General features: G+C 39.6%; 1 long non-coding RNA gene and 1 other non-coding gene across 2 annotated transcripts; both read right to left on the minus strand.

Annotated features, from left to right (window-relative positions):
* Window positions 1-760: 760 nt before the first annotated feature.
* LOC136180028 (uncharacterized) lies at window positions 761-16,760 on the minus strand. The gene is made up of 4 exons (XR_010666953.1): window positions 16,612-16,760; window positions 16,136-16,181; window positions 1,040-1,156; window positions 761-898 (listed from the first exon to the last, which is right to left on the minus strand). It is a non-coding gene; the product is annotated as an uncharacterized lncRNA (long non-coding RNA).
* Window positions 5,353-13,153, minus strand: LOC109986717 (uncharacterized). The gene is made up of 2 exons (XR_010666905.1): window positions 12,755-13,153; window positions 5,353-5,651 (listed from the first exon to the last, which is right to left on the minus strand). It is a non-coding gene; the product is annotated as an uncharacterized protein (transcript).
* Window positions 16,761-20,768: the final 4,008 nt, after the last annotated feature.

Below are 20,768 nucleotides of genomic sequence, written 5' to 3' on the forward strand. Positions count from 1 at the left end.
TTATCCTGGAGAAATGTAAACTTTCATCAAGTCAAAGATCATTTGTATAACATCCTGGTAATTAAAGTGCAGGGATTTCTTATTATATGGAGAACATTTTTACAATAGCTCAAATGAATTGTCATTATTAAAAATGTTGTATTGAAGGACCAGTGCTCTGGTGTGACGAGCCCTCCACCGTGCTGCAGGTCAAGGCGAGGTCGTAATCAGGGGATGAGCTGCACCTTGGTCTGGTATAGTCCTCATCCACATAATGCTCTTCTCAGGACAGACGCTCTCTCTCTCACCTTGTTCTCACAATTGATCATTGTAAATAAATTTGGTGTTATTTTGGTAGACCTCGTCTTCAACTCCTATTTTTGTTGCAGCCTAAGAGCCGGGTTGTGACAATGGAAAGAGTTTCTTCTTTCTTCCATGTGTTGTTATCGTTTGACACAATACAGACACAATTGCTCTCCACTGTGGACCTTTCTCCAAAAGAAAATATAAATGTCTTTTAACAGATATTTTGTCAAATATGTACTTGAAATTGGAAATTTGATCAACTCCTCTGTTCAATTTCAGGATTGCATCATATTGGGTATGATAACAGCAGCAAAACATAAACTTCAAATTAAAAAATTCAGAGTCAGGATATTAAACATTTTTGAGAAAACTTGTTTTTTCCTTAATAAGGTGATATTATTAAGGATATATAACTTACCCCTACATCAAAATAAAGAGAAAATACCAACAGTTGACAGAAGAGATTATTCATGGATCTATATTTATTCTGATTTACAGAGTTTACAAACTCTGTTTTTGCAGCTAATTCTAAATGTTGTGCCGACCTCTTGTTGTCTCCAAACTCATCCGTCTCCTCTTTAAATGGAGTCCTCTGTTTGCTCTGAGGTCTCAGCTGAAACATACAAACAATAAAATGGTTTAGTGGACGTACATCACAAATAAAATGAAGTTCATCTAATGTCAGAAAAATGTTTCTCGAAGTGAGCCATGTTTTATGAATATATTCAGTGTAGATCTGTTTTCATTAAGTTACCATTGACACTTGTCTCTCGTCTTTTCTTCTCTCTCGTTGTCGGTCTGTTCATTCAACCTCATCCTGTCTCCTCTGTTCTGTTGTTCAGGGCTCTTCTTTAGATTTCAGATCCTGTTCCTAAAGAAAAAAACAAAAAAAGGAAAAATCAGCAGCAAACACTTGTTAATAGGAGGAGAAACGTTTTCAATGAAGATCTTTGTCGAATAAATCCTCGAAAATATCAAACTTTGAAACCACTGTGAATATTTGCTGCTGTCTCTCAGTGAGATTTCAAATTACTTTGAGTTTGGTTTTGTTCGAATTACTTAATTTTCAAATCGTCTCCTGGCAACCTGGGTTACTATGGAGATTTTAAGTAGGCCTACACATTATTTATTTGAATGTAGGCTATTTAAATCTACAATCTATATATTTTTTTTAATATATAAAACTGGAACTTATTTTAGCCAATAATTTTTTTGTCAAATCATTTCCCCCCAATCTTTAAGTCTTTAAATTGAGCCTGCAAATAGGGACTTCTAAAAATATAAAACACAGTTTTTCTCGATTTTATCTGATTAACCCTCTCTTCCAAAATAAGGACACCAGATGGCGCTGTTATTTAGGTGGTTGAAGTATCTGTGAGCTCTGTTCTCCAAGCATTTAATAGTCTTTTGTTTGCTAAACTACATTACAATATATTAAAAATGGTAAATGGACTGGACTCACAAAGCACTTTTCTAGTCTTCTGACCACGAAGACACACTGCATGTAGTCTATAACATTCCCCACAGATTTGTTTGACTCCCCCCCCCCCCCCCCATATTAACCCTTCAGTTACAACTTTATAATAACCATCCAAATAATGCTAATAGACACTTTATAAAATATTCAAAAACCATGAACAAATATCTGGTCCATGTGGTTCTGTAATGTTTATAGATGTTTTATAAACCATCTCTTAAAGGTATATAAATCATTTGGTCATCATTAACAAACACTTTATAAAGCGTATGAAATTCTATAATGTGTGCATCAATAAACTGTTAACATAACATAAATTATAGCATTACAAATCATTAGCAAAAATTATTAACGATCATTTCATTGTTTGTTAACAGTAAATAACTATTAACTAATGGTTAATTAACTATCTATTTACCCTTATTTACCCTTTATAGATGATGGTTATTATAAAGTGTTATCGTTTTTATTTAATATTCAAAATCATTCAAAGTTGTTTAGAGAAACAGTTTATCAACATTTATATCTAAACTTTTTTACATTATTTGTTGTTTGTGACCTTTTTGTAAAAGGCTCCCAGTGCTAAAGAAAAATCTCAGACACAGAATTTTAATGTCTCAAAAATGGGTCCAATAAGCACTCGCTGCAGCACATGGAATGAGGCGGGGTCAGATATGGGCGGGGCTGGACTTCAGATGGACGTCATGACACAGACAGCACCGTCTGCTAGATTAGGGCCCCTTACACTCGTTGAGACGAATACCACAGCCTACACACACACACGCACACACACACACACACACACACACACACACACACACACACACACACACACACACACACACACACACACACACACACACACACACACACACACACACACACACACACACACACAATCACCTCTGAGGACACAGCCGGTCTTGGTGTGTATGTGCAGTCCCCCCCTCCTTCACTCTGACATCTCTCCTGTGTGTGTGTGTGTGTGTGTGTGTGTGTGTGTGTGTGTGTGTGTGTGTGTGTGTGTGTGTGTGTGTGTGTGTGTGTGTGTGTGTGTGTGTGTGTATATTTGATTTCAGCCTACAGCATGTCTCAACAACATGCATGTGTCATGATGAACAGCCCCTTGTAGGAATAGTAAAGGACATCTTCTTATACAAGTTGAAATAATTTAAACGTTCTATTACTTTTTATGGAAGGCATTGTGAGACCCCCCCCTCTATGTGGCTTGCGACCCACAAGGATCCTGACCCCCACTTTGGGACCCTCTGTGCTCTTTTTTTTTATCATTTAATCATTTGTTGCCGCTCATGTTTCTTTTATTTTGCTCTCTCAGTTTGTAGGCAAACTTTGAGGTATTTGCTGTAATACCACCAGCTGCCATAAGATGGCAGTGTTACTCCATAACGTTACCTGGAGAAGTCTTTCACGGTGCTCAGAGCATTAAGCAATATAGTAAGTATAGTATAGTATGTACAAGTTTCAAACATTAAATAAAGAATAATTAATCAAACTTTATTTAATCATAGAACTTTTCAGACAAATGCAATTACAGTTTGACGAAAGAGCGCGAGACTGATGTACACCTATGAATTTAATGAAATAAAGATGAAAAATAATTAAATACACACACACACACACACACACACACACACACACACACACACACACACACACACACACACGCACACGCACACGCACACACACACAGACACACACCCCTTTAAAACAAATGTATATCCTACATATACACTTCCGGTGATTTCAAAATAAATCTCTTAGAATAAAGCCTTAATTCATTAATTTAATTTTAGACCCAATCCCAAACAAGCTGTTTAAGGAAGTCTTTCCCTCAGTTAGCAACTCTATATTAGATATGATCAATATGTCTTTACTGGCAGGCTATGTACCACAGTCATTTAAAGTAGCGGTAATCAAACCTCTACTTAAAAAGCCTACTCTAGATTCAGGAACTCTATCTAACTATAGGCCTATATCCAACCTTCCTTTTATCTCAAAGATCCACAGGGACCACATTACTCCTGTGTTGTCTCTGCACTGGCTCCCTATAAAATCTAGAATATAATTTAAAATCCTTCTTCTCACTTACAAAGCTCTAAATGGCCACCATCTTATCTTAAGGAGCTACTGGTGCCGTACTACCCTTACAGAACATTACTGTCGCAGAATGCAGGCCTGCTGGTGGTACCTACAGTCTCTAAGTGTACTATGGGAGGTAAAGCTTTCAGTTATCGGGCTCCTCTCCTCTGGAATCGTCTTCCAGCCGGGGTCCGGGAGGCAGACACGGTCTGTATTTTTAAGAATAGACTTAAAACTTTCCTGTTTGATAAATCTCATAGTTAGGGCTGGTGCTGGTGTAGACCAGCTCCTAGTTATGCTGCTATAGGCTTAGACTACCGGAGGAACTGGCACCTTGAGCTCCTCTCTCTCTCTCTCTCTATCTCTCTATCTTTCTCCTCCTTCAGTCTCAAACACAATCAGAGGGGTCAGGATTTCTATTCTGTCCTGTAAAATGAAACTAGCCCTCTCTGTTCTCTCTCATGCTCAACTTCTTCAGCCTGGTAGTCTGATTTTAAAAATGTTTACATTCCCCCACAGAAAAAAAAATCAAAGTCTAAATCATACAGTTTACAACTTGTTTTTTTGTTAAAATTAAACAGGTAGGTGTGTAAGAGAGGAATGAATCCATCAAGATCCAGTTCTGAAACATTGCCTGCAATACATTTACGCTTTTGTTTAAGCAAATTAGACAGTACGTGGACATTTTCTTGCAACTAGATATAACTTCTCCTATTTTAAAAAAAGCTCTCTATATTCCGGAAACAGCCTGTCACTTTATTTAGACAGGAGAAAATTATGTCTCAGTTGGGGACTATTTTCATTGGCGGATGAGTACACATTTTGTGTTTAAGAGAGTATATATGGGGAAGCAGAACTGTATGGGTGGGATTGATTACACCAAACTAACGTGTTTGAATCCATCCATGTAAAACAAAGGATAACATTAAAGCTCAACAGATCAGATGGATAACATTAAAAGCTATATGTGCTTGTTTGGTCACTTAATCGACGTTAATGTCTTTATTGGATGGTAACAAAAAAACGTTTTGAACTGGCTGATGAGGTCACATCCTTTTTACATTTAGCAGTCACAGGGGCGACACGGGACAATGACAAGCCATCACCTGTCATTTGTTTAGCCCATGATGCCATTCAGCTCAGCCGGCTCACATATCCGACCCCCCTCCCTCTCTCCCTCCACCCTGTATCACGGAAACGTTCCAGATTTTGTCCCTGAACAGCCCCAGCTGATTCCAGGAGCATCTATTGTACTCCCGCCGCTTCCTGACATCTTTTTTGTCCCGTGAGCAGCTCGGGCGTCCAGCTCTCTGCTCCCTGCTGACTGACATACATGTAAACAAAGCCTGAAAACAAAAGCACACTGTCCCCAAGGCCCCCCCCCCCCCAACACGCCCATTTTAAACTTCAACAACCATTGTATAACTCTGCTCCCACGCTGAATTCATCCGCCTGAATGTACAGCTACTTTTAAAGAACACTCGAGTTCATTTAAACACATAATAATTATATCTTTATTTCTGTAAACATGGCGGTTATATTGGCAACAACACACAAACACCTTCACATTACGTACAGTAAGTTAAAATAGCTTTAGAGATACAAAAAAGACAGATTTGGACACAAATGAGGACGGGCCGGGAGGGTCAGTATGTCCAAGAGAGGAAGCAACGTCAGGGCAGAGCGTCTGGGCTGGGATCCGGCAGATTCATCAGTCGAACACCTTCCCTTGGTTGGCTAGAAGACCCTCCGCCTGCCTCCACTGTGCGTTTCGCAGCTTAAACCATTTCTGAGGAGGAAAAGACGGAGGAAGGTGTTAAAAATAAGTAGCCGCGGTTTTTCTTGTTTGGACTTAATAAGAACAGCTGGCACAATCTGATCCATGAAACAGGAGAGCGATGACGTGATGCGTCTGGCTTACATGAATATTCCTGAGAAGTTACACAGGTGGAGTTCTTGTATTGTCAAAAATGATTTGTACAAATAACTCAGGTCTCCAGATTCTTTGTCATTCTTTCCTCATCCTCAGGCCACTGGTTATATTTACCTACACAACAATTGCCTGTAACTGTAAACTAACCTCATACTGCTGTGCTGAGTTATTGTATTATACAGGCAAGACCACACAATACATTAAAACCACTATGGCACCAGACTGTGCGACTTCAATACCTGTGAGCAGCATTAACAGTTTGCTTTGCAGTGATTTGAGCATTTTAACGTCATTAATTGGCTTCCTATTGTCTACTTTCATAACAGTGTTTCCTGCAGGAAATGTGCCTGTTAAGGTGGAAGAAGGTGGGCGGCAGTAGCTCAGTCTGTAGGGACTTGGGTTGGTCAAGTCCCAGTACGGACCAAATATGGAAGTTGGTCTGGTAGCTGGAGAGGTGCCAGATCACCTCCTGAGCACTGCCAAGGTGCCCCTGAGCAAGGCACCGAACCTCCTCCCCACCATCAGCTCAGGAGCGCCCGCTGTGGGCCGCTCCGTCACTCTGGCTTCTCTCCAATAGTGCATGTCCATATGATCCTGTTTCTGCATGTGTGTGTTCATGACTTACAGAGTGTAAAAACTGAAATTTCCCCTTGCGGGGATCAATAAAGTAAATCTTAAATCTTAAGTTGGCTTGTAGTAGGAAAAAAACTAAACATACACTTAAGATGTGTATTAACACAGGTAGGGCTGGGAATCTTTGGGTGTCCCATGATTCGATTCAATTTCGATTCTTTGGGTCACAATTCGATTCAGAATCTATTTTCGATTCAAAACGATTCTAGATTCATGATTCAAAGTCTATTTTTGAATTAGTCCATACTTCAGGATTTACTCCAGTCATTTTTGGAATTTATGAAAGTCTATTTTTACCCACCTCTAAACACAAGTAACATTAACACAAAATAAATACAAGTTTGCAGTGATTTACAGGAACAGGTTCTTTGTCTCTGATAAGCGTTGAAGACGTTGAACACACACATCGTTCATTTAGTGGATGTGTGTGTGTCTGGGCACGTGTAGTACCCCGAAACACCAAAGGAGGCGCGTTTAGGGGCTATTTATTCAGTTCTGGTGGAGCCTTGGAGGGTAAACCAATAGTGAAGCCCATTAGAGGTCTACGCTCGTTACTTATAACTGGACTGATTTTTTTTTTTTTAGCGCTCTGTAACAGTTACGTAACTGATGATAAATGAATGATTGTTTCACCTATAACCACCAGATGATACTTGTATGATAACAGACACGGTGAGATGAAACAAAGAAAAGTGTCCATGGATCATGTGTGGCCCAAACCATCAGGTGTTAGATACTAACAGATCATCCAGCAACCTCCGGAGCTGCTGTGGGGTCTCACATAGACACACAGGATTGTGTTTTTCAAAGGCCTTAAAACTTCTTTCTTATACATTTACAACTTTACTAATGTAATAGTATTACTTCATCCCCTTGCTAAATGGACTTTATTCTGAATATCACACATTTTGTTTTCTTTAATATGACCTGGATACTCGGATCATGACATCGTAGCACACGTGTAACAAAATGTCAAATTGGTCATATAAGGGTAGAAGAAAACTGCTGGATGGATAGATGTATGGATGTATGGATGGTTGGATGTATGGATGGTTGGATGGATGGTTGGATGGATGGATGGATGTATGGATAGAGATCTTGTGCAAATCTTCATACCAGCTGTTTTAAGATGTTTTAAAAAGCACCAAACATGAAATCTATAATCCAAAGAGAGTTCTTAACTGCGGCTTTGTTCCTTCCTGACTTTTATAATCACATAACGGTCACATTTCTCGGTGCATGTAAATGTGGTCACTGACTCACACAGACACCGCAGTGACCCTGAGGCTACGTTGTATTAAGAAAACCACAGAAGAAGAATGTTTCCATCCAATTATCCTAAATCGGCCTTTTTCTCTCTCTCGATCCAGTTCCCTGTAATAGCTGTCTGCACTCTGAATGCTGCACCAACAACTGCGCAACTTAAACTCTGACCAGATGGCGACGGCACAGAGTGCCCTGACACACACCCGTGACCCGTCGCATTGCTGTTTTTATGTTGTCATGGGTTTCACAACAATGCTGACATCATCCCGATAACGCTGAGGAGAGAGAGGGAGGGATCGGGAACGCTGGCCTTAAAACACAAGACATACGCCCGGATGGTTTCAACATTTTATACTGGAAACATATGAGATTTCCATTTGGAGTCGTCTGGGTTTGAACAGAAAAATAAAAAATGCAGAGACTAAATCAAATAAAGAACTGGCTGCTCATGCTGCACTCTGTGTTTTGGGATTTGGGACAAGAATCAGGGGAAAAGTCAGATATTTCTCAGCTGAAGAAGATTGTAAACGTCTAGTCTTAAAAATACTTTTTTCTCTGTCAGGTTTTGAATTGAAGGCAGCAGTCTTATACTTGTTCTTCTTCTTCCTGGTTCTTTTCCAGAGTGTATCACATCTTTGAATGTCTCTTGAGCATTACACACATGCCACTACAGAGCAGAAGTGGTGAGAGATATAATCCTGCTGACCCATACAATGGTGCTTGTGTCATTTGTTCCCTTTGACTATAGCACCGGATTACATAACAAGGTCTATCAAACTTGACTTTACCTTTCTGTCAGTGACTTTGCAACCCTGTAAACAAATAAATCGGTCTATGAAAAGAGCTCAAACATGCCGCATGCACAGAGGCCCGGAGCACATTGTAAATGTTGTTAATGTGAAACGGGGAGTGGTGACACCTCTTCCAATGAGAGCTTTGTTAAGAAAAGCAACACATTTGAAAAGAGGGGCAGCAAGAAGGAAAAAAAGCTGGAAATGAAGTCAGGTCTTTTGATGGTCGGCCAGACCTTTACCTCACCCTGGACCGGCTTCTCCCGCCTTTGTGTACAATGAATGGAAACAGTCACTAATGCTGGAGGAGGAGTAAGGAAGTAGATCAGCGCAGTTGAAGATTTAGAAACATTTTCATAGCCTCTCTGGAGGAAAAAAAAGGCGGGATTTATAGAGCTTTATGGATGGAGCAAAATAATAAAGCACATTTTTTTCTTTAGCAAATCTGCGGAAAAGCATTAACTGTAGTGGTAGTTACCAAAATCTAAAAAGTGGGAAACTTTCAAAGTCTCTTATTGTATGAAATTCACAGGTTTTCAACAAAGAGCTGCAGCAGTGGGATACATCCTGAAAGTTGAATAGATTTTTATCTGGAAAAAACACAGGAAGAATGTCTTTCATACATGTGTGATTATTCTAAGCAGAACCTTCTGTACGCCCCAGCCTTCATGAGGGGCTAATGTGGGGTACATTGGGAATGTGAGAATCATTTTTAGAAGGTTTTTAGTGCTTTATACACTTGAAATTTTGCAAGATAATCCAATATCATGATGAAAACGATGTTGTCTGTAAAAGCATTTGAATACTGTTTCTAATGGAGACTGATTCCTAACGGCTGCACTCAGAACACTGAGGGAGGGGTGAGGGGGGAGGAAAGGTGGTCTGCTGAAGGGACCGCTTTGTTTTGGTTTGATAGACCGGCGCTAATGTGTGACATCTACTATACAGCTATTCTGAAAGGCGCATAGTATACCTTAAAGCTTTAAAACTGAAAAAAGAAACGTGGGATTGGGGAGGGATGAACCCTCGCGAGGGTTTGAGGCATACGGATGGTTAACGACATTTTAAGATGAACAGATCAACGTAATAATCAGTTTGTTTGTCATGCTGGTCTGCTGGTTTTTTTTTTTTGATTTTGCCAGGAGAATTTGTTCCTTTCGCACTAATCTTACCATGTTAATCGTGGGAGTTGCTCGTCTACCTCAACATCTTCTTTCTTTGTGTTAAATGTTGAGTTGAGATCAGAGCTGACTTTTTAAAAACTGCCGTCGCAGAACAATAAATAAGCAAATCTTCAAATCAAGGCCGCTTTGCATCAGCGACTTCTGTGTAATGCAAGACAAAATGACTGTTTTTGTGATGGAGTCTTTGGTGTCTTTGTCAATCCCTGATGGTATTCTCTGTAGTCTGCCCCAAAGCACGACCTTAAACGTATGTTTCAAAGGCTGAAAGCTAAAGCAATCTACTGGAGTAATCCAAAACTCATTTCACTGTTCAGTTATTTGAATCTTGAAATATGTAAAATCAGGGCCCATGTTTTTTAATTCTACTTTAGATCAGAACAGAGCAGCTTTTTTTTCACTAACTCGTTATGCAAATGACTGAAACCCAAAGTATGTTTTCAGTTTTCAACTATTTTCCTCCAACATGCGTGACAACAGTGATTGTTTTGAGCTGTGAGCGCGGCCGCAGCCCATGCCATTTTGCTACACAACTGGCGTCAACAAGGCGTAAAAAGAAGCCTCATCTTTACTTAAAAATACCAAGTATACTCTGTGTCATGTAGTTGTTTACACCTGATGATTTGCACTTTCGTTTTATGCCTGTGTTACCTCAGCTCTGAGAAATCCAAAGGAACTGGTTTGTGAAGTCCAAGAAGTGGAAAACCAGCGACAAGCTTGTGCGTGACATTCATGGCTTATTGACTGCTGAAACGTTGAGCTAATTATGAAAAGGACACACATTTTCCACGCCACGTGAGAACCCTTTCTCTCCTCCGATGTAAACCCATCTGTCCGCCCCATGAGCACAAGCAGGAGCAGAAATTTGCCTATGAGAGGAACCTGATGCTACGTCAACTCAAATGGCAGAATTAACATTGTAGGGTTTAACCTTCTTGTGAGTACAGCTAAGCAAATAGGTTTGTTGTTTGCCTGCCAAATCCTGAAGAGGAATGCCAAATGACATTTGGTGTTGTTAAGGTTGTAAGATTTATGCTTCCAGAGATGCCCGCAGAACTTCAGAGCGCTCTCAACATGTCGGTTATTATCGCTGCTCTGAAGCTCCACATCTGGCTCCTGATGTGACGGATGCTCAGACCTTACAGTAGGACGAAGACATTCCTCAGATAGCGGCATGGTGGGAGTGTTTACATGTGGGAGAGGGGGCTGCAAGAGATTAAATACCAAAGTACTAATGCGATGTTTCATGTAATTGGCAGTTTCTGCTTCACTTCACGTCGATATCCAAGGGCTTAACACGGCTTTGCTACACAACCGCTGCCTGGTGGCTCTTTCCTGCTGGAGTACAAGTTGTGTTTCTGGTTTGGTTTGAACAACGATATGTTCATTTAGAAGCTTTATGGCTGCAATGATATGTCTATTAATTCATAGAGAGAAAATTGTAATGCATTTGTGATTATTTTAGTCATTAAGGGGGGAAAACATCCAGTTGCTTAACGCTTGGTCATATCTGTCGCTCTTTTCTGTGAAGACATATTTTTGATTTTTGACTTCTATCAAACTTAATTAAAGATTTAATGTAATCACCGATTGTACAACATTCATATCAGGGATATGGGTTAGGGAGTGAATTGAGAAAATAAATTATAAACCTCTGATTTTGGGTCCTTCATTGTTTATTGGCATAAATAAAACTTGTGAATAATTTTGTGTTTCGTTTTCCTCAAAACTCTGACGTGATTTAAATTAAACATGGCAGATTATTTTCATGCTCAGGTAGTTTAGATAAAAAAGTTAATTGTTAAGAAAAGCAAAAAAAATGTAAAACACACAGTACATAAATCCGCCAACAGGGGGCTATCAATCAAAACAATAATAATTCTCGACAGATGATCTCTCTTTTTAGCCAATTTTGTAAACATGAAGTCATCCTTTGCAGAATAATCAGTGTTTGTAAGAACACAACAGCTCTTCTCAGAGCTAAAAAAGTGTTAAATTAAAGTGACTTCGTGAGGACAAACCGCCCTGGAGCTGTTCAAGCCACGATCAATGCGACTCCTCTGCCTCTGTGGTCAGAGTTTACACTTTAATGAGGATTATTTCATCACACCGTGATCCTGCACAGTCAATAAATCTTTTAAAGCATCACGGTGTGATGAAGCCCAGAAGAACTGGGCTTCTATTGAGTCTTTTCACTGTCAGTGGAGGAGGACCAGGATTGACAGATTTAAAGTCTTGTTTTGGTTTAAGAATCCCCTTCTTCCTGCTGACCAAAGTGAACATTTACGTGTTTATGTCCCGTTCATAGCATCATTTCCTCTGAAGTCCCCTCACTGACGTCAGTGATGATTTGTAAATCCTCCTTTGAACTGTTTTTGAGATAAAGTCTCAACCTTCAGTTTCCTCATCTATCAAGTAAATGTACTCAAATATTGTAGTTCAATGCACTTTCTATGGCTCTTTCAGCAAGATTTTTTTCCAAGGTACTCTTCTAATAACTATTAGCTTTACTCTAATGAAAGTCAGAACATGGACAAATAATCAAAAGAATATTATGTACTGCTGAAGATCACACTACTCATTCATAATCGCATTCTCCACTTTAAAATGTCCTATTAATAAATGATTTAACACACTGACAGGCATGTCTTTAATTCTAAGGACTATTGTAAGTGTTTTTACAGTCATGATTAATAGGGAATATGTCATTTGTCAAATGGGCGTGTGCTCAATTAAGCGCACATATGGCACACAGACTCACTGAGTGTGAGAATAAATATGGAACAAACATAAAAGACTTACAATACCTCAGGAATTAAAAATCCCCAAATATTAACTAAAATACTGACCACTTTAAGTGCGTAAATGACCCCGAAAAACTCACTTAATTCCATTGTAAATCTCAGTTCACTACAGCATTACAGTTACCTAAGTACAAGTCTCCAAACGGATAGTAAGACTTCGTCTCATGGATGATTATGTCATTATTTCTGAACAGGCTGCAATAAACTAAAGGGAATAAAGGTCAGTTTCTTTCAATTTCTAGTCCCACATAGGCATTTAAATAGATGTTTGTGTCATTACTCACTATTGTCTCCTCCTCTGTCAGCCCGCACTCCGCAGCGATCAACATGAGCGATGTCTCGTCCGGATATCTGTGGACTTTAAAACTCTGTTCCAGCACTTGGACCTGTTCGTCCGACAGCTTCATACCCGCCATGATTTTACAGGACATATTGCCACTTTATCCTTGTGTCAAGTCCAATGGGTGTTTCAGTTGAAATGCAGTCCCGGTTGGAGCTCCGGATCGGGCAAGGGGTGGTAGTGCGCACAGCCGGCGGACGCGCGGGGCAGAGACGCGGTGATGGAGAAGCGCAGAGCGGAGGTGGAGGCTCTCTCTCTGGAGGGAGCGTGTGAACAAAGCTGATGCTGAGTGTGTGTGTGAGGGTGTGTGTTTTCGTGTGGAGCTTTTACTACTGTCAACAGAGGAAACGTCACGAGGCCGTCCCCATCTGTAAACCCCTCCTCCAAACATCCCGCGCTTAAAGGCACAAAGTGGGAATTAAAGGGTAATCATGGTTCTGACTAGAAAATACTCTGGAACAAATCTGCCTGTAGTGATATACAAAGCATACATTCAAGTATTGTCACTACAAACAGAAACATCATGGGATCATTTTACAGGCAATATAAAATACTTCATTAGCCTACAATAAGTAAAGATAAAAAGTCAAACTGAAAACACACAAGTTGGAGTATTTTTCAAATCTAGTGGCACTGAAGTGTTTTTATGGACTTTCTGGATAAAATTCACATCTGTTTGTTATTTTATTTTTATTTTAAAGGAACTTGCAATGCCCCAGTGTGTTCTGGATGAACCCTTGAAAATATGTAAAACTGAACAAATATATTACAACCTCTACAACCATAGACTGTATATCAATATGGACAGAGAAACAGCTGCCTGGAAGTGAAGCCAAAAATATTTAGAGCTCCCCCTGCTGGCTGGCTGCAGTTTACATCACAAACCCCGCCTCCTCAATGTTACCAGGTCATTGGTTAAACCCAGATTCTGTCATGATACTTATCATGAAATGTCCAACTTTTCACTTGTATTATTTTGTTTAAATTAGTTATTTGATGCAAAAACTCCATAATGGACGGGACAAATTCAACTTGATGGTCAGACTCTCATAGTCACCCAAAATGTCACCAATTAAGTTTAGAGCTCAAAATAAAGCTAACATATGATCTTACATAATAAACAAACTTATGAAACAGTGAACAAGGGCAAGAGAGGGGATAATAAATAACTTAATATTTAAATGGCTGCCCACATTAGCTCAACAAAAGGTTTGAGGGTACTTCCTAAAGTTCCCTACACATTGATTTAATTTGCTATGATTTCAGGCTCCATTATTGAAAGTGACGGAGGATGAGTATGAGTCTATTTCTGGAAGACTGCTTTAGAAGATTCATTTCTTTCTGAATCTGCCAGCGTCTCCATCTTTTGAACGCGATCTTTTTCTGGGTGACGGTGTTAAGAGCAAGAACTCTCATTCACAAGACGTCCAGATAAGACTGAAACCCTCAGTACTGTTTTTACCACAGTCCATCTTCACTCACTCTGTTGTAGATAAAACCTAAATAGTTTGAGTGTGTTTTGTTCTTTTTTATCTGACTCTTACTCCCTACACACGTCTACACTCAACTCCTGAAGGCTAATCTCTTTTTGGACTTCTTCTCTTCAGGTCTCCTCTCTTTTTCTGTTCATTGGAGACATCAGCTGTGTCCCTCCTGTTCAGTACGGGCTTGGTCTTAAGAGGTGAAGTGAGTAAAGATAGTCGATGTGGGGGACATGACTCAAATTTAGTGATCCCCGACTAGACAGAACACAACAGAAATATGGCAGAGTTTTGACTATGATGTCTTTGGACTATTTTCTCCTAAAATTAAACGCATTAAGAAAATCAAGGTGAGCACTAATGTGGGAGAAATGCAAATAAAATGTTGATGGTGGTGAAACATCTACAGACAGTATAACATCAGTTTATAATTTGTAACATGTAAATTGATTTATGTCAGTTGTGTTATAGTATTAAACAGGTGCTTTTCTTCTTCTCCTGCATACTAGTGCTGTATAACAATAGATGTTCTCGGACCAAACCTTTTAGGGGACTTTTTGAAGAGGAACTTTCCACTCGAGAGTGCCCTGAGAACTACTCATAATGGGAACTTTTTTTCTGTCTACATTCTCACCGCCATGGTACCTACTCTGAAGCAGGAGTTAACAAGGTCCCTCTAAAAGTTCATAGTCCCTGTGGTGCGCAATGAATAAAAAAGGAGGAGGGTTCCAGCAGTTCCTAGAAACTATGAAGAAGTTCCTGTGGACTGAAAACGCCTAATGACTTAATTTCATATAGGCGACGGTGATAAATATGTATTTGGTATGTATTTTGGGATACGACATGAGCACAAAATGTTGGTTTGAATGAAAAAACATGTTTTTTTTGTTCATTCCTGGTGTTTAATCTGATTTGTTTTCTTGATTTATTCTTTTTTGGAGGGGCCCTCCAAAAAAAACGTTTTAGGCTTACTTGTTTCTGTTACTGTTTTTTCAAAAAAAACCTTCACACATCCATTTAATAAGACAGCTGTGTAGGAGAGCAATGTGTCTGTAAAAGACTTGAAAGTAAACTCCTGCACACTGTCCAACTTCCAAACTAAAATGTTATAACATAGCCAAAAAAATGTTGTTTTCAAGTTAGACATTGTGCAGGAGTTTACTTTTATCTCGTTGTTTTTTCAACATTGACTTCAGTTATATAATAAAAATAGAGATGGGACACTGTATTGGTATTATAACACGTCTACTCGACTTGTATGTTGCTCAGTGAACATGAACACTTACAGCTTGGATTTTTATCCAAAGAAGAAACAGTTCACCAATCGTTAGGGAGCTTTTTCAGGCGCTCATATGACCAACATTATCCATGTTGTACCAACCTTGAACAAAAACATAAAAGACTACTGTGAGTGTGATGATCCAGATCAAAGCAGCCCTCAGGATATGAATCTGTTGGGAAGATAAAACCACCCTGAGCTAATCCCGCTCGTGACAGAGCCTGAGTCACGATGTGTCGTTCCTGCAGCGAGACATGGGATCACCTCCTCACACGGCTGCAGCAGAGGGCGGATTATTGCACCATACAAGCATGTAGTAAAGTGTTGTTTTTACACATAATTACTGGTACAAGTGTCAACGTCTCGTCCCGAACGCTTATCACGTTACAAGCTCTTCCGAGTTCTCACAGACAGAGTGACAGGAATACAGATGCTCTGTCACATATCCAGCTGTGACTGCTGAGTCACAGGCTGAGATCATGATGTAAGTACAATCATACTGTAAGTACATTAGCTAAAGTCAAGAAAATGTACCTGTGTGTGATCCAGCAAGAAAAGGTCTTACCTGAATGTTTTCAAAGCTCTGAAGAAACATCAATCCACATGTAGACCTAAAAGCTCAGAGAGATACAACAAATGTTTTACTTTCAACATACTTTCATATTTCTAAACATAATGCAGCCAATGATTGTTATTCACTAATGCTTCATCTGTAAATAATTTGCAAGATGGTTAATTGTTATAATAATTGTTATAATAAAGACTTAAAACAGCTTTATATTCTAGTGTTTCCACACAAACACAAAACTGAAATTTCCTGACATTTCAGGGTGAGCTACATGTGTGCAGGCATACAGATGAGTTCTGTACCTTGACTTTACCCGGGATTTTTTTCTACTAGCCCCCATGAATTTTGGGGGTGAGTTAATGTGTGAACACAGAAATATTCAGGAAAATTCACCGCTAGCGAGCAGGAGGGGGAGATGACATTTGTGGTGTGATCTCTGTGCAAGTAATGAACTTTATTATTGTTCTGCTCACCTGTTTGTTCTCCTCTGTTCTTCTTCTTGTTGTATGTGAATATATGGAACTACACGTTACATTGATTTAAAAGGCAAAAGTTGTCACCATGGCGTTTGACTCTGTCCTTTCGTCCACCGACCCTCGTGCCCATCCGATCAGGAAAGTCTCCCCCCTGTGAGGTTCATATGGGAACAACCAATTCAGAAAGGTTTCAGTGTTTGCATGCAGGCCTGAAGTGTACCAGAGAGCATGAGTGGGAAAGATTTAAGCAATTCTTTAAACGCAAATAAAGAAGGAGGAATATTACCCTGAAACAACACTACTGTTGCCCACTGATTTTAAATGGTTGATGTCAACACTTGTTTAATTCAGTCAAAAAATAACAAAACAAACAAAAAACTTGCTAATTCTTTAAATGATCCTCCAGGGACTGTATACATCTTATTTCTGGAGAGCAGGGAAGCCATGCTTGTGCCATAAATAAATAAATGCAAACATAAGCATGCAAACAGTGCTGAGGATATTATGAGGAGTTAAAAGTGTTTCATTGTTAAAGTGTTGGAAATCAATCTTGGCAAAAACATCTGTACAGTTAATCATCTGAATTGTCCTCTTTGACAAAAAAAGTGTCCTAACCACCGTGAGGAGAGGAAATCCAAGACAAACCCTGAGGTTTAGTGTTCAGAAAAGGAGCCTGATCCTCCTCGTGAGACAGTAAATCCATGGAGAATCAGATATGCACAGGAGGTTACTATTAATAAAACTGTGGCTCCTGTGGGAAACTGTGAAAACACAATTTCTGGTCGCCTCACCAGCCGCGTCCTCCATTTTTACCGTTTAACCCTCGTAATTCACAGAGGCTTGTTTTCATTAAAGAGAGGCCGCGAGTCAAAAACAAACGGCTGGAAGACAGAATTCATTACTGGCCGGGGTTCGAGGTCGGCACATGGCCGTTACATAAGGCTGAGCTCCCAGCTGCCCACCCACTCCTTCTTCAAACAAAAACATGTGGCAATAAAGAATCTAATTCTCATTGACCTGGGAGAGGCGGAAACAAGGCTGCTGCTGCTTTATTAAGGGTCTTCAATAGAGTGCTGAAAGAGACTGACATGTGCAGTCTGCAGGATATTGGCGGCAAATACTCTTGAATTAAATCTAAGAAAAAAGGACCAGACCTTTCTTTTCAAATTTGAATATATACACTTGAATTCAGAGCCAAGATAAACCAAAACCAAAAGACTAAATGTAAACTACATTAGATAATAATCTCAAGCCCAATAAATGAAGCCAAAAGCAACATCTTAGTTCAGGCGTCCGTTTGTGCTGGAGAAAAACTAGGCTAGGAAATGTGTAAAAGCTCACCAGGGGCCTAAAAATGGCACAGTTGTTAATAATACAAGGAAGCAGGATCAAATTACTCATGAAGGTTTGTTTTTTTTGACTCAATGATGAGTGATAATTGCTCAAATTGTTTTAACAATCAAACTTCAAGGTGGGGTTAAAATCAACTGGTTTGAGGAATGCGTCACATGTTTATTGTTCCTCCACAGGAAAAGTGAAGTACGGGGCAAAATACACAAACCAAAGATCAAAAAGCCATTTTACACCAACACCAACAATGGCATGCATATATTGAACAGGATGTTTTTGTACTTTCAATAGAGAAAAAAACCATTGGAATGGTGGCCATGGTAATCTTCTGCACATTGGTCAAAATTAAGTGCATATTAATCCAGTTTATTGCAAATGGAGAAGGACATTTAAAGCTCTAATATTTACTTTTGAGGACTGATATTTATACAGAGTGGCTGGTCAAATATTGATTACATTGGACGAACCAGTGGGAACAGATTTTTTTTCCCTCTTAACCAACAATCCTGTCTCATTCCCAGTCCAACTGGGATTTGTATTTGCTCCAGTATGTGCTGGGTCTGCATTGGGGTTCTCTTAAAGCTGGACATTTCTCTTGTGCACTGTGACATTAGACGCCTTATCAAACTCATCTGGCTACTTTCTACAACAAGATCCAGCAGCTCCTCCTTCAGAAGCAATACTATAGTATGTGTATTAACACAACTTTCAGCCTTCTAGGCAGGAGGGACAGAATTTTAAAATCCAGGTACTTATGCATATTTGTGTTTTGGGGGCGATTCAGCCGTAAGAGGTCTGGGTCACGTTTCTCCTCCTCAGTAGCTTTGCTTTTTAATGTTTGTACAACCAATCCGATGTGTTTTTCAAACCCACACAAGATTACAACACCATGTGTGGACTTATTTTTAGCATGTTTTCCCAACTGGGATGGGAACTCTTAACAGTGGAAGCAGAGGAGCCATAATGAAGCCATATAGGTCAGAAGCCATTTTCAAATATCCGTTCCTCAAAATGTCTTGAAAATTGTAGGCTGACTGGCCCTGAAATCATCCTCACCTTGTTTGTTCACACATGCACCTCATAGTGGAAGACAATCCCTGTAGAACGGGGGTGGGATAAACATGATGCAAAGAGAACACAGCAGATGTAGCCAAGGAAGCAAAAGAGTCCACTATATGACGCAAGGAGAATATGCCTGTATATCAATAATGTGTAATTCAACACAATCACAATATCAACTAAAGAGTAGAGAATAACTAACTGGTTAACAGAAAACATAACGAAGACGTTCTATTACATGCACAGAGATCGCACTGGTCATGGCATGCGTACAGTCTGTTATCGTGTATCATTGGGAATAAACGCCACCACAACCTCTCCCTCAGTCCCTCGCTGTGAATTCTCCTGATTACAGCCTGTTGCGTTCTAACTCTGACTTTACTTTACTTGGCGGCTGGCAGGAGAAACTCTGGATAAAATCTGAGTGAAAAATGTGGTTGTTAAGTTTAACACATGCAGCTCACCCCAAAAACTTGAGGAACTTTTCAGGAGTTTCGTGCAAGTGTGAAAAAGGCTAGAGAGATGTCTTTTAGGATGTTTTCAGGTTGTTTTTCTCTGAGTCTCAGGCTGGCCTTCTTAGAGGAAGTGCTAAAGATGTTTCCAGAAGCCAGAAAGGGAAGCCAAAGGCTCGACGGCAGGAAACAACTTCCTGAGTCGGTCCAACCATTACAGAGGAAGCACAAAGCTTCAGAGGAGCATAAAGACAGGATCTCTTGTGTAACTGGGTGGATTTATATTTTCCATGTCAAACACGGGGGGGCCCTCCGAAAGTTACTGACTTCTCTGGGGAAGGGGTTGAGTCTGAAAGTCACTGGTTCTGCTGGCCAAACACAACAGTCCAGAGCAACAGAGCGCCACTTCTTTTATGGAGGAGTTTTAAACTAAACAAACGGTTAAAACAGTGTTGTGATATTTAAGCCTGCATTGGAAAGCAGAAATCCTGCATGAATGTTAGAAACCTTTGTTTTATCCACGCTTGTATGTTCATTTTTCTTCTCAAATTAAACCGCTTCACAAGTTAAAAGGTGGTAAAACTTTGTGTTTGTTGGAGCCTAAATGTTTATTTTCAGTGTAAGACACAAAGTAACACAGGAGGGTAAGTATTTTGTGTCCTGACATGGACGGCATGTGAAGCCTTGGCATGGTGTGCATAAGGCCAAGACTCCAGGTGATTAAAGCTACAAGTTTGAATGCGAATCCAAACAGATTTTGGACGTGTCAACAAGTCGTTTTGTCGAGTACAACACTGATTTTGGTTTTATGTCTTCATAGGACTTATTGGACCATTGTTTGTGTGGATAATTGGCATCCTAAGAACATATACTATAAATAAACAAAGAGAGCATATCCATAGCAGTTGTAGCGGTCATTGATATAAGTTTTTCCAAAGACACACGTTAGAAACCAGTTCCTGATTCACCCTCAGTGACGTTTTGGACTGAAAATGACTCGGAAAAAATCAAATCTAAATTCTTGTCAATATTTTCTTCATTATCTTCTAAATTACTAGACGGACTGTCAGTAGAAGAAATCCTCTGCTCATGGAATTATGTAACATTGATTGTCTGACATGAAACAAAAACCTCAAGTCCACTTTAGAATTGAAAGTAGTTTAAATTAGTTATTGAAATATGCATTTATATCTCTTAATGTGATCACTTGATGTCACACAATATAAATGGTTGTTATGTAAAGTAAACTCAAGCCCCACTACATGACTGGAAAAAAAAATGTTTTTTGCAGAT

Source organism: Labrus bergylta, chromosome 9 (genome assembly GCF_963930695.1).
Source record: "Labrus bergylta chromosome 9, fLabBer1.1, whole genome shotgun sequence".
Taxonomy (NCBI): Eukaryota; Metazoa; Chordata; class Actinopteri; order Labriformes; family Labridae; genus Labrus; species Labrus bergylta.